General features: G+C 37.9%; 1 pseudogene; it reads left to right on the forward strand.

Moving 5' to 3' along the window:
• Positions 1 to 3,697: 3,697 nt before the first annotated feature.
• On the forward strand, positions 3,698 to 11,985 carry LOC102523330 (annotated as a pseudogene).
• The last annotated feature ends 448 nt before the right edge of the window (positions 11,986 to 12,433 follow it).

Raw genomic sequence — 12,433 nt, forward strand, 5'->3', positions numbered from 1 at the left:
CCATCTTGCTTTAACCAAAGATAAAGTGGCAGCAAGTCAACGTGCTCTTCCCATGAGCATTTGGGGAGTCTTAGCTCCCCAAATGTGGCAAACTGTCTTCTGATAATGCCTGTTAATTTTATGAGAGGTATGGTTTATTAAATGCCTTTTTAAACCTATGAGGGGAAAGAGATTTTATTTTGAGAAAAGAACTCCAGCCTTGACACTTTATGTTTTCTTTCCAAATAGTGGTTAATTAAGATTTAAATTCTATTCAGTCATTCCTAAGTAGTTTTGTACAATAATAAATCCTTCAACCAAGTAGGCTATAATGCAGATAAACCACTGGCATGGGTTAGAATTGGAAGAAAACAGAATGGTATCATATACTGTTTGGTGACATTTCATTTCAATCATTAAGGTGAAACTGGGTATAACTGGTAGGTAATAAGCAGACTTGTTCTACCTTAGGCACTTAGAATTTGTCTTGCAACAGTAATTAGCATAAGTAAGTAATTTCTGAGTATTTCCTAATGAATAATTATGTATTAGTAAGTATTTGTAGAATGACATATGACTTGGAAGGAAAAAGGAGAGTAGGAATGTACTGAATAAATAAGAAACACTAAATAAAACAAATAAAGAACAGAATTTTTAGAGTTATTTTTATTAAGCACTATTTGAGTATTACCCCAGTGCCCAAATTTCATTAGCCCCTTCCTTCACTTTCATATATCCCTATAATCTTTTATCTTATCCTTACAATAGAAAAGAGATTTACAAAGCTGTGGTGCGTATAAGATACTGTAATCCTGATACACATTGTCTTCCAGGGATGTCTGTGACTCCCCGTTTTACTTTTTGCAGAGTCCAGATTAGCTCCCGTGCTATTGATATTCTAAATTATAGTATTTAAGATTCATCTTTCTCTTGACTAGTATCTATCTTCTGATGAAAATCTTTTTATAGAAAGTTTCTTTAGTGGTTTTATAAAGCCATGATCTCTCAATTCTTTCTCTCTCATTTTGCTTTTCCTTTAGACAGTCATAGGACGGTAGTAATGCTTTGAACCATGGCTTGCAATATGTATCATTTGTATAGGAATCTTCTAACAAGAAGACTACAGCAAGAAGAATGGCATCAAGAACATTAATCAAACTGTGATATTATTCACTTGGGCTGAGTGAGCCAGCTGCCGCAACAGGTACAGGAGGGGATTTCGGACATTATTAGAGTCTGTGGCTAGCCTTGTAAGAACTGAGTGCATCCTACCCAACAGATTCTCTAAGAAAGTTACATTATTTTAGAACTCATTTGCTTTCAGTCAATATTTTTTTTTTGCATTTCTAGACACAGCCACAAATGTGGAAGCTAGCTTAAGCTGTATTTCTAGTGTTTTAAAAGACAAATCTACCACTATTGGCCACAAATGGTACCAAGATCAGATAATAACAAACAAAAGAGGTTTTATACAAGATACATAAAAAGACTTTCAAAATTCATTTATAACTAAGCTTAAAAGCCACTGATGAGAATTTCCCCCAGGAAACCAGCTTTTGTTTTGTAAGGCATAGGTTCCTTAAAACCATGATTGCTGCGTGTCTACCCACAGACCTCTCCTCCCACCCCAACAGGGTTTCGATTAGTCTGTAGTGAAATAAACCAAATAGAGGCAGTGAAATATAGTTATCATGTAATTAAATTTATTTCATTCAAAGGAAACTTTTTCTGCTTGAAAGGTGTATCTTCCAAAAGGTTTTGGTATTAAAATGGTTTTGTATTATGAAATGCCAATAAAGATAAAAGGTTTTTTGTGTTTTTGATTGTATTTTTTAATGACAAAAACTGGCAACAAGACATTTATCCTCTTAAATTTTATTGGCAATTTCAGTCTCGTCTACAGACTCTTAGCGCTAGGGAGTGGTTCAGTGTAGAGACCCTTACACAAGCCTTATGGGTGCAGCCGGTCTCTGCTCTGCACTGTAGGGCAGCCCCCTCCAGCGTGTGTTCTCACACGCACAAACACCACGTGACCTTACAGAATCTTGCAAACAATGAGAAGAGTCCTTGCACTGAATGACAAGTTGCCTCTCTCTGGGCATTACAATGTTAGTAGGAGCCATCAGAAGGGTGGCTTGTCATCGAGGGTAGCAGACCAACGTGGGAGTTGACCTTGGCCGGAGAGGGGCGAGAGAAGGAATCCACCTCTGTCCTTATGTAAGGACAAATTTATCTGAACCCTTATTACTTAATCCTTACATCCCATTTAAAAGAAAACATAATAATAAGACTCATAAAGCTAGTATGGTTTGTTTGTGGTCTCACAGCTACTGGCAGATCCAGAATTCACAAATCAAAAATCTGACTTGTCTGAGTTCCAAGTGACTTCAGCTTTTACAAAAAGGATCTGTTTGGGGAAGATTTGGGGATTATCTGCCGAGGCATAAAGATTGCAAACAATTCAAGTAAATTTTATGGGGATCATAAGAACAAAGTAGCTGACAAAATACATATGCCTGTGAAATACAATCCTCATATATTTTTTCATGAAATGATCCTCAGTTTACCTATGCCCTGAAATGTTTTGCATTTATTTGCAACTTGTTATTCTGCTAGAGATAAACACATTCCAGTCTTTCCACTTAGTTCCACATGGGTAAATGACTCCTTCAGTTCACAGCTATTTTTTAATTAAAGGAAATGCATGTTCCCCTTTGGCTGTGTTTCGCAACACTGAGGAAACTCATCTAACTGAATCAACGCAAGATTACACCCACAACCAAGAGCTTTGTGATAACACATTTTTTTCCTGAGGGGATTGCATCTGGCAGTTTTGTGGCTAACAGACCTGTGCTGACTTTTCCAAGAGAGAGGATACAGGCAAATTGTAGGTTTTCCTGAACAAGAAAACAGATGGGAACATAGGGAATTATATGGAATATCTTAAAGCCATCCCCTCACCCTGCCTAATAATAACAGTGCCGTTCAGCAGGGTATTGTGTGAGCCATATGTCAAGGGGCTTAAACCTGAATGCTGATTTAGCATAAGATTTTGATCAATTCATTTTATTTCCCATTGCTTTCTTCAATGCCTTTCATCTGCTTTCTCTTGCAAAACACTCCAGATATCATTAATTCACGTTTTTAAGGTCTCTAGCTTGTTATTACAATTGGGCCATTGCACCTCAAAACCCAAAAGGCCTTTCTACACATCATTGCTATTCTGAACAAAACTTGTCTGTCTAGATTTTATATTGGTTGCAGATCTCTGTAAGGAACAGCCTTAAGAATAAACCCTTTTATTCCGATTTATAGCTTTACCTTGTGCACTTCTTTTATTTCACCTTTCCTAGGGGCATTTTAGTGAGGAAGGAGCATAATAAATATGCTACTGAGCCCCAGTGAGTTCACCCTTCCAGAGATTGTGAGTTTAATGTTTTGTTTTTGAATCTGAAAGTCAGAAAGAGGACAGTCATGTGGCTGGTGTGGACATCAGTGTAGGGGACGTGGCTGTTACAGAGGCCAGTGTGGCTTCAGTTAGGATTAGACAAACCTATAAACAAGATGAATGCATTTGAATATTTGGAGAAGTAAGAACCTTGAATACAGAGCTCTTAATACTGCCTGTCTGTGCAAATTATTCTTTCTGGGGATAAGAAATAAACGAGCCATTTAAAAGAGAGTTGATGACTGTGATGCAAAACCCTAAATAACCAAAATGCACTACAGTTTCATTGCTATGTCCCTAGAAGTTCCCAAGAGCAGGAGGGCTTCAGAAGGACCAAGAGGAAAAAGTGCGGTATATCTGAGGAAAACTGGGGATCTCAGCTGCCCTCACTTGGGAAAAGCAAATATGGTAAGAAGATGACTATAAGCTATTTTTTAAAACTTTCTTTAAATTCAAAAAAATTGGGGGGAGGGGGTGTAATTAGATTTACATATTTATTTAATTTTTCTTTTCTTAATGGAGGGATTAGGGATTGAACTCAGGACTTTGTGCATGGTAAGCATGCACTCTACCACTAAGCTATCCCCTCCCTGACTTTAAGCTAGTTTGTGTTTCAGGCTCAGCTACCCCAGGCCCTGCCTTCCACAGATCCTTGCATCTAGACCCAGACTCAGGCCTCCTGATCCTGGGACCAGTCATAGAAGAGGAAAGGCATGAGGAGGAATCCCCAAGGTCCTTGTTTACTGGGATGAGAAATTGAATCAGTTTGCAATGTTGAGTTCTGTAGGTCCCAACACAATTATTGAACTCCCACATCTTCCTGAGTTTCCACAGCTGCCTCTCAATAAAAACAAAGATTGGGGTTCTTGGGAAGGATGCAGTGTTCCTTTCCTCCCATTTGGTCCAGGGCTTGGGACTAAGCTATTGCCTTGTGGTCCACTCTGACCCTGCCCAGGGGTTCTGCCTAATGATCTAGCATCTTTGGTATTAAAAAAAAAATTTTTTTTTGAGTAAAGGCATATTTAGAGATACATCAAAAAGCAAGAGAAAGGCCACGAGGTGTGGTGGTTGGGTGCTCAGATTAGAGTAAAATTAGGTACACACTCTGTAGACAGAATGTGGGCTGTCTCCAAAGAGGAGGGAGAGAGAAAGTGGCAGCACCAGGTACCATTTTGCCAGTTTTTATGGGCTGGGTGGCTTCATATGCTAATAAGTGGAAGGACCAGTCTAAGTAGCCTGGGGAAGGGGCTGGGATTCCCAGGAAGCTGGCCATTTCCCACTCTTTGACCTTTTGTGGCTAGCCTGGGGACTGTTATGGTGCCTGTGGGCGTGTTATTCACCTTGCTAATATACTACAATAGGCATATAATGAAGCTCAAGATCTGCTAGAAGTCAAATCTTTTACCATCTTGAGCCTCAAGGCTTACTGGGGGTTGAATCTTCCACCATGTTTATGTTAATTGCTGCATCCTTCCTTGAATGGCTGTGCCCTGCCCCCTTCCTATCTCATCCCCCCTCAGAAATTTTACTCCCATAATTTTATAGGGTTGCAGAGGGGCGATGGTCCTTCTTCTGAAACTACTCCCAGGCTAAGTAGGGGCATAGACCCTGCCTATCAGGGAGTAAAAATCTCTGAATGCCTAATCTAGGGGTCCCTGGGGCAGGACAGCCTTTTGTTTTTGCATCCGAGGGCTGAGGGTGTGGGCTGGAATCCTCAGAGTCATCATCTTATGTGGGGCTGCTGTAAACCACTGTTTTCATTGACTTTTGACGAATCTTTTTAAAGATGAAGCACCTTTGTAACAGCAGCTTAACAGTCTATAACGACAAAAAGACTGCAAAGTCCTGGTTAAATATCTGCAATCGATAAAGAGACTTGTTCGCAAATTAAAATTATGACTGATTATATTTAACTTAATATATTAAATAATCCTACTTAACTTAATATCTAAGATGCCTCTGGTATTCTTTAAAGCATCTCAAAGTTAACTGGAGCTCCATAAACTTTTAGAATTTGTTAAATAGTTAAAATCCTGATTATGCATGAAACTTCTTGTTTTAGTATTTTTTCACGAAACTCTTACTGAAAACATACATCTTTCTTTCCCACTGTATACTGAAATATTTCTTATTTTAGGAGCTTTAATTACATATATTATAATTTTAACCCTTAAAAACCTTAAATCTCTGGCAAAAACCAAGAAGCAAGCAACTGTGCATTGGTTGTTACATCACCGTTTCCTGACTGGAAACTTATGTTTTAGTTTTTTCTCCTAAGGCAAAGGTAGATAAACTTAGACCTGGCCAGCAATTAATGTTTAAATATTTTATAAATGACAGATAGGCAGTGAACTTTTTAACTTAGTTTCAAGCTTTAAGTACCAAAATTTGGAGAGATAGTTTTAGATTGATATTTTTAAAATAAAACTCCTATAGAGTTTACCCAAAATCTCTTATTTTATTTACTTTTTAAAAAATATTTTGTATGGAAATACTTCGGGCCACACAAATATCTCATTCCTTAGCCTACTTTATCTACTAGTTTTATCACTTATTGAATTAATTATTTCTATCATGGGTCTAAGGGATGGATTTTCAATTGCATACTTTATTCTGTATTTATTATTTGGTATTTATTTGTAAAGAATAGTTTCTCTTATCCCTATTTATTTATGTATTTATTTACATTCATTCAACAGTTTATAACCCATCAATATGATTATTCTGATGCTCAGATCTTCCCGAATTTGGACAGTGGGGAGCCCCTTCAGGAATAGATGAGACCCACCTAAGGAAGCCAGTGTTAGATACTGTCATCTCTTCCTTTACAAGTTAGTTTCTGCAGCTGATGATTTGGGGGCAAAGTTCAGGAGTCTGCACTTTTGACAAAAGCCCCGAGTGATTCTATTCAGATCACACTAAGAAAAACTGAAATATGCTTCTATGTCCTTGATTTCAAGTCTAAAGAGAGTTTTATTCTCCAGTGTCACTATTAGAGTACTTTTTCTGAGCACTGCAGACACTAAACGCATTACGTGTTTTAAAAGGAGCTGAGATGCAATCTTGATCACATATTGACCTTCTGGGATGCAAATTAACAGAGTGTTTTTTTCTCTCTCTAATGTATGCCACTTAGATACTTTTTTACATTCTTCCAGAGAACTCTTCATTATCTATGCACTTTGTAGCTGAATCTAAAAAGAAGCTTCCTGTCTCTAAGAAATTTGGACTTGACTTGGAAGAAGTAATAGGCAACCTTCTAGGATCACACGATTATTAAAGCATGACAGCAAATCCAATGGGCTCTGTAAGTATTGATACCTAGAGAACAATTATAAATACCCTACTGTCTTATGCTATGTACAGGACTAGAAAAATGCAGATTTATTTGGCACAATTTTCTTTTCCAAGTATTCTGGGTCATATTAACAGATTATATCCCTTTCTGCAACTGGATTGCTTTCTATGCTTTGTAACTGGGTAACCACATGAGGAAAAGAAAAAATTCTTTCCACTAATCAGACCATTTGTTGAATTAAAAACTGAGAGAGTTGTGAAAGTTACATATAAATTGCATACTCTTTTTGGCCAAGGAGAGGTACAGTGGTTGTGTTTGAAGAAAAATAAGAAGAGAAAGCTGGCCTGTTCATGTCCATGATGTCTGCAGGCCTGAACCCATCAGTTGGTGAGGCGAGATGCTGCATACCTTCCCACAGGAGCATTCGCCCTGGATGGAGGGTGGGAGGGGAGGGTCTTCAGCCACAGGGACTCATCGCATCTGATTTTTACATCTGATACCAGCGCTTGTCTGCTCCACTTCACTTACTGGCCTTTACATTTTGCCACTATATTTTATATCCTCTTGTCTTTTCTCAAGCCTCTGGTTTTCCTCTTTTCCAATCCTGGCATTTGCACGTTGAGGTTTATAACAGAGCCCCAGGGCCCGGAATCCGTGGGCTGTACTTTTGAAGGAGGATGTCCATTTGGTAGGAGGAGTTTGAAGCCCACTCCCCTACACTGAGTTACAGAAACGAAAGAAAGGACATGTCAGATGAAATCTCTCCCTCCTACTCTGAAAGCAAAAATGGGGGAAAAAGTTAGACCCATGTGGTGAAAGGAAGAATTTCTCTTAAGTCTATCACAATAGAAAAGGGGGAAATGAACCATTTATTCACCAGTGACAGCAGCTCCAAAACTGATTCATATGGTCTATGTCTATCACTTCCCCCCAAATACTGACTACCTGCACAGTATTGATAGGATGCAGGATTTTTAATGTCAAACAGTACCAATGCAGAGTGGAGCTGAGAGATGAGAAGCTTTTAATCAACAAAGCTTACTCCTCTGGATGGTCTGTTCTCCTGTAGGCTTCTCTGCATTAGTATCTATTGTTTCAGAGTCCAATTGTTCCTGAAATTCTCTGCCTATGTAAATACATGTTTATCTTCAGTCATCAATTTATTCAGTAGAGTGTTGTATACACATGATTACCAAGTGAGTGTTTTTAATCAATGCTCACAAAAGTAGCAGAATTTGGCTCCAAGTAGCGGCAATGTTCTCAAAAGGGGAATGTGCTATTAAGACAGTTCATTAAGAACAATGTGGGCCAAGCACTCTTTCAAACTTGAGTTTACCTATTCAGCCCCGACAGCCAGCCAAGCTGGTAGTCAGTGATGAAGAGAGAAAGAACCTAGGTTACACTAGTCTTAACTCTGCCAACTTGTTTTTCATAAACCAGCTATGCCACTGGCATTCCTCAGAGGAATTAGCAACGTAATTGCCATTTAATTATAGTGATCTCTTAGATCAATTTTTACTTCAGGAATTATGCTGGGAAATGTGCCTTCAGAGTCTTATTTCTCTCTACATATCTAGAAAGTTTCCCTGTGCTATCGTAAAATGAATATTTCATAGGGAAGATCGACTCAGGCTGTTTGACAATATCAGAGAAGTCAGAGCTGTCTAGATGCCTTTAAACTGATGTTTCTAGAAATAGAAACATTCACAAAACAAGGTGGCTGGGAGAAATTTACAGGAAGCTGCTCACCATGAAAGAGAGGAAGAGGAAATACTTAATGCTCATATTCAGTGAACAAGGAAAGACAGGCATGTGTCTTGGGGGAAGAGAGGGGTCAGTTTCTTATCTCGCCCACCCCTGATCTCAGATCATATTGCACAGACCATATCTGAATCAATTCAAAGACAGTTTCTCATCGTGGATTTGGACAGGATTTCCATAATGAAAGGAAGTGTCGTTAAAGTCAGCCTCGCCACATACTTGCTCTGTAACCTCGGGCAAACTTTGTAATATCCTCGTATGTCAGGTTCGTCGTCTGTAAAGTGGGAATAATCCTAGGACTCACAGCAAAAATGCTTGTTGTGAGAATTAAAGGGAAGAATGTGCATAAGGCTCAGACTCTCACTCAGGCTTTTACTTTTTTGGTTGATTGTTTTTTAGTAGAAATAAATATAAATTAACTTGTTTTTAACAACCTGCTTTAATGTTTAGGCTTAGTCTTATAACTGTCAGGTATATCACGGAGTCAGTTATTCTTTTGCTCCTGATGGAAAGTAATTTCTGCTAGCAGTTTGACTTTTTCTATCAGTTCTTTTTCTACTGATTTGTTTAGGAAATCAGAATTGATATATTTGATTTTAACTTGACAATTTATTTTACAGAGCAACACTATGTTTTTGGTACCTGTGTGAGAAGACAGGTAGGGAAATTAACTTTTATTGAATACCCTTAACATCTACTGCATGTCTACAGGGTAGATGGCCAAATCTCCGCTTACAGAGAGAAAAGCCTAGGTTCAGGGAGGTAAAAATAACATTTTTAACATATGGATGATTTTCTAAACCCTTCAATTATAAGAACCTTTTCAAAGGTATAAAAATATCACAGATCACCTCATAATAACAGTCAAGAGTACTGTATTTACTGACTGAGGAAATAATAATTGAGCATAAATGTGTAGTATATAAATCACAATTGGCCCAAAATAAAAATGAAAGAAGTGGGTTGATTATTTTTATTCAGCCTGTAAATGGTGGTGCGTAGATTCATCTGTATCTGGATTCTTGCAGTAACTCCATGGACTTCTAGGGTTTCTTAATCAACAGTCGGAGCAATCACACAGCGTATAATCCTTTTTTCACTGATTATGTAACATGTTCCATGGCAGTGTTAAGCATTTTTTAGGTATTTGATATTTTTCTCACTGTTTCACTTAGATTAGTTTACTAAAAATATGATACTTATAGAAATTAGGTTTAATAAATATAAACTTTGATGGGCATTTTTACTGTTATTAAAAATAAGGACTTGTTATTAAAAATAAGGACTTGCTTACTCATCTAGAATATGTGTGTTTTAGGGAAAAATTTTTGTGGAGTCCCACATTAATAGCTTACTTTTGTAAGCAATGAGGAACAATTTTAGAACCAACAATAGTCAGAAAGTTGTTTTGTTTTGTTTTGTTTTAAAGAAAACTCCTTTATATTCTAGCCATGGAAATATTAGGGACTAAGTAGTTATCACCAACACCAACTGAGAAATCAGCAGCCCTCTGCTAATGAGTTCCTTTTGAAGAACTGGAAATCTCATCCTCTCTGACTCTATCTTAGAAACCCTCTCTTAATACCACTCTTGAGGGGGACGGCCTCTGTCTTTATTACCTAAAGTGACTGATAGTGAAGCCTTTCAGACACCACTTTCTCTTTTTTGTTGTTTGCTGGCTTGGAGCAAGTAGGCAAAAGCATAATTATGGTAAAAGAAATAGAGGCTGTTAAACTTCTTTTACTTTTGTTCTTTCCATTTTTGTAATTTATGCAAATAGAATATAAGAAACAGAATATAATAAGACTTACTGTATCATGTTTTCTGAAAAGCAGTTTACAAAATCCATATGTTCAGAGAACAAGGCAGTATTGTCTCATGGAAAATGGCCATGTACCTATCTTGACATATATAAAGTAGAGTAGGCTTCCAAAATATTGTATAATTTACCCAACTGAAAAACGAACTGTTTCTTTTTTTGTGAAGAGTTTGCCACCAGAACACAAGTGTCATAAAAAAAATTACTAAATATGAGCCAAAATGGGATAAGACTCCTATTGTTATCATTGGCTACTGATCACTGGCCATTTGATCTACAAATGTTGTGAAATCAATAAAATAACCATCAAAAAATTAGAATGCAGCTGCTGAGATGAGAAAAGTCTCCTTCAAGTATGCCTGGGTCTTGGAAAAACTTAAAGCTGAGTGGGAATATGATATCAACACTGATATTTCCTTGTGGAAATTTGAGATCAGCAAGTATTATGTGACCATCATTGATGGATTAGTTACACAGAGATTTTATCAAAAACATGATCACAGGCACATCTCAGGCTGGCACTGTTGCCACTGATGTTTCTGAATTTGAAGCTGGTATCTCCAAGAATGTGTAGACCCATCAGCATGCCCTACTGGCTTACATGCTAAGTTTGAACCAACTAATTGTTGATGTTAAGACAATAGATTCTACCCAGACACCCTATAGCTAGAAGAGATATGAGGAAGTCAGCATCCACGTTAAGAAAAGTGGTTATACCCTCCTACCCTGTTGAGGGGGTGTAATTTGGTGCAGCCATTATGGAAAACAGTATGGAGTTCCTTTAGAAACTAAAAACAGTTACCATATGATCCAGCAATCCCACTCCTGGGCATATATCTGGAGAACACTGTAATTTGAAAAGATGCATGCACCCCTGGTAATTCACCATAAGGATGGTAATTATCAGTGGAACTACATTGCTCAAAGCTCTGTATTGCATCCTGCCAAAAACTCATCCAACTGACAAGACCTTTTGTCTGTCCTTCCAGGTTGTCTACAAAACTGGTGGAATGAGCACAACTGCTATGAGCTGAGTTGAGACTAGACTGGGCATGGTGACCACCTTTGCCCAAGTCATCACTACTAAGTAAAGTTTGTTGAAATGCATTTTGAAGCTTTGAATGAAGCTCTACCTGGGGACAATATGGGCTTCAATGTCAAAAATATGTCTATCAAAGACATTTATTGTGACAATGTGGCTGCTGACAGTGAAAATGATTTACTAATGGAAGCAGCTGACTTCACTGCTCAGGTGATTATCCTGAACCATCCAGGCCAAGTCAGTGCTGGCCATGCACCTGAGCTGCTTTCATTACTTGTAAGTCTGCCAGGCAGAAGAAGATTGATTGCTTTTCTGGTTAAGAAGCTGGGAGATGGCTCACATTTTTGAAATCCAGTGATGCTGCCATAATTAAGATGGTTCATGACACAATTATGCGTGTTGAGAGTCTCTCTGATTCCCCTCCTCTGCGTCGTTTTGCTGTTCATGATGTGAAGCAAACAGTTGCTCTGAACATCATCATGACAGTGGGCAAGAAGGCTGCTGGAGCTGGCAAGGTCACCAAGTCTGTTCAGAAAAATCAGACGGCTAAGTGGATATTATCTAGGACTCTGCACTGTCTTAATTGGTTGTGGAAGAATAGCTCAGAACTGTTTGTCTCATTTGTCCATTTACATTAAATAGTAAAAGACTGGTGAATGATATAAATGCACTGTAAAGCCTTCAGAAGAAAATGAATGTTTTGTGAACCATTTTTTGGTGCGGTAGTTTTAAGTTGTTAGATTTTAAGATCAGTGCATCTAATGGAAGTCTCTTGACCAAAATCTGTCATAGAATTTTGACACCCATTAAAACAAAGTTTAATAATAAGCCTGTATCTTCTTTTGGTTAACACAAAAACTTCCCATAAAATTGCTTAGGAAAAAGACTTAAGGGAAAAAGTTGCCAGTGATCTATATTTGGTGTTCCATTTGCTAAAACTTGATTAATTTATTTCAGAATTAACTGATCACTTTCAGGGCATGGGTTGAAGTGGCTTTTTATAATTTTCACCTATATCCAATAGAAAAAATTATCTCTTATGTTGATTTCAGTACACAGTGAAATGTCATAGGTGTGATCTACCAT

Source organism: Camelus ferus, chromosome 8, assembly GCF_009834535.1.
Source record: "Camelus ferus isolate YT-003-E chromosome 8, BCGSAC_Cfer_1.0, whole genome shotgun sequence".
Lineage (NCBI taxonomy): Eukaryota > Metazoa > Chordata > Mammalia > Artiodactyla > Camelidae > Camelus > Camelus ferus.